This window comes from Osmia lignaria, unplaced genomic scaffold, assembly GCF_051020975.1.
Source record: "Osmia lignaria lignaria isolate PbOS001 unplaced genomic scaffold, iyOsmLign1 scaffold0046, whole genome shotgun sequence".
Taxonomy (NCBI): Eukaryota; Metazoa; Arthropoda; class Insecta; order Hymenoptera; family Megachilidae; genus Osmia; species Osmia lignaria.
The window spans coordinates 97501-100000 of NW_027478187.1; the positions used below are offsets into that span (position 1 = coordinate 97501).

General features: G+C 44.4%; 1 non-coding gene across 1 annotated transcript; it reads right to left on the reverse strand.

Moving 5' to 3' along the window:
- Positions 1–1203: 1203 nt before the first annotated feature.
- On the reverse strand, positions 1204–1358 carry LOC143307152 (5.8S ribosomal RNA). Its single transcript, XR_013064359.1, has one exon. It is a non-coding gene; the product is annotated as a 5.8S ribosomal RNA (ribosomal RNA).
- Between the last annotated feature and the right edge of the window lie 1142 nt (positions 1359–2500).

The following is a 2500-nucleotide window of genomic DNA, read 5'->3' on the forward strand; positions in this document are numbered from 1 at the left end:
CTTAGATTTAACAACTGCTTTTCTCTTCTTCTCCCCTTAGCGCAAGGGTAAACCCCATTTGTCTCTTCTTTGGAACGCAACAAAACTTTCGAGGACTGGACGACCGAGCGATGGTCGCGCGGTCTTCGCTTATCTTTAACAAACGAAGTAGTCCGTATGTATTCTAAATGTTGAAGCCTCCTAGAGCTTTAAGCCATGCGAGACATTGAAATGCTGTTTTAACGGGAGCATGCATAATTGCTGCAAACATACTTTTATCACAAGTTCTAGCCACGCCACGGAGGCTTCGAAGTTCCTTCACCATTCGCTTTCCTCTCTTTTGTTACACAGTTTCAGACTACGATCAGGGGTACCGAAACGCTGTATTGATTGTAAACAACCATTTTTATCTTGGAGCGGAGCGTTCCTTTACTCGTTAGATTTGTCTTGTCGCGTGTGTATTCGCTTTTTCGACGCTTTTTAACCATTTAACTTGTTTAGCGAAGCTAAACGCACAGACAGACAAAAAAAAAGGAACAGCATCGCGCGTCAAACAGCGACGACCCATCTGAAGCGATCTTTCATTTATACACCGTTTGTAAACAGAGAGATGTATAAAGCGCGGGGAATCATTCGAAACCCTGGGGCTATTCGAGCTTGCATTTCAGCAAATTATCATCTCAAACATTTCACTCGTTTGCTTTTTCTAAATTTATAGGAGAGCTTCTTTCGTTTATTTTTGACACACCTTTCGTAAATATCGTTTCTGGCAACGTCGGGAGCGTGGATTTCTACAAGTGAACAATCGCGCCGATCCGATAACTTCCAGCAGGATGGAGAATCTTTATAGATTATCTTCCGAGAACTCGGTGCTTTCACGGGCGGTCGTTTATAAATTTTAACGAACGACTCGCGCGCCGTGACGCACTTGCGCTAGTTCGAAGAGATATTTCGAAATTTGTTTTTCTCCTTTAACGGCCTGCATTTAGTGTATCGGTTGCGATTTTCGTCACATCGTTTCCACGACAAACGCCGACGAACTGCCCAACTATCGCTCGTACGTTGCGACTCTTTCTTTGTTTATCGTTCATTCATTCTTTCAATTTCGTTCGATAATCCCGCTCCGAAACGTTCTACTTTCGTTGAACGACGGCGAGATGTTTAGAAAGAAATGAATTACTCTTTTTTCGAGAAGCAAACGCAAGCAGTCTTTTGTTAAGAAAACGACCCTCAGCCAGGCGTGGTCCAGGAATTGTATCCGTGGACCGCAATGTGCGTTCGAAATGTCGATGTTCATGTGTCCTGCAGTTCACACGTTGACGCGCAATTAGCTGCGTTCTTCATCGACCCACGAGCCAAGTGATCCACCGTTCAGGGTAATCGTAAAATTTTGTATTTCAAACTCTTTAGATCTTTAGAGTGTTATTTTCATTATTAACACGCATCACATTCGATACCCACATCACTCTCCCACCCGGCGCGTGCGGGAGAGCGAATTCGGGCGTCGCCAACGTATTTGTTTGTTTGTTTGTTCGATCGTTGACGACACGATCGCGTCCAAGGACGGAAACCGTCGGAGAAACGCCCAGTGGCACGCTCCTCTCGACGGTCGGGCGTAAAGTACATTTAAAAACCTTGAAAAGTACGAACGCACACAAGGAATGCGAGCGCGCGTCCTGTCGCTGAATCGTGGGTTGCGAGATTCGAACAGACACACGGCCGGCGACGATCGGTCTAACTAATGGACACATAGTTTTTCAAAGACTCGCTATCGTCGCTTCTCAGCCGGTCCGTAAACAACACACATCGATCAGGCGGACGCACGAATCTTACCACGGTGCGTGTTTCGTAGATTCCAGGTTACCCGCAAGTACCTCTCTCTCCCTCTCGAAAGAGGAATCTCGATCCGTCCTTTTTGGACAATGGAGAAATCTTTTTATCGCAACACGGATGGCAAAGAAACAACCAAAGCGTAGGAGCGTGGGGACGAGAGCGACGAAAAGAACGTCGCGAAAACAAAGTTTCGACGGTTGCTCGTTCTAATACATCGTAGTTTCAACTCTCTCAGTTTTAACCACTCCTAGACGCTTCGTAAACTTTTAACAATTCTTCGCCTCCGCGAGTTTCATTTCGAATAGAGCGAACGCAACACGGACCAAAAAAACTCCGGTGATGCCAGATCATTTAGCAAAGATCAGACGGCGGGTCATCTGTATTCCTTTTCTCTCTTTTTTATATCTTTCCATTTAACTAGGGTGTCGCAACGACGGGTACATTTATATATTTATATATATTGTATTTCAATTTTAATGATCCTTCACTTTCGGTTTGTAATAATATGATCCTTCTTTCATTTCGATCCTTCATATTGTAGGTTAACCAACAGAAGTTTGTTTTTTTACGACTTGTATTTTTGTGGTTTGTTTGTTTGTTTCTTACGACTTGTTTGTACCCGATCAAGTAGACGACGACCCATAAGTATAAGTTAGAGAGATAAAGGTCGAGAGACCTCACGCAAGCG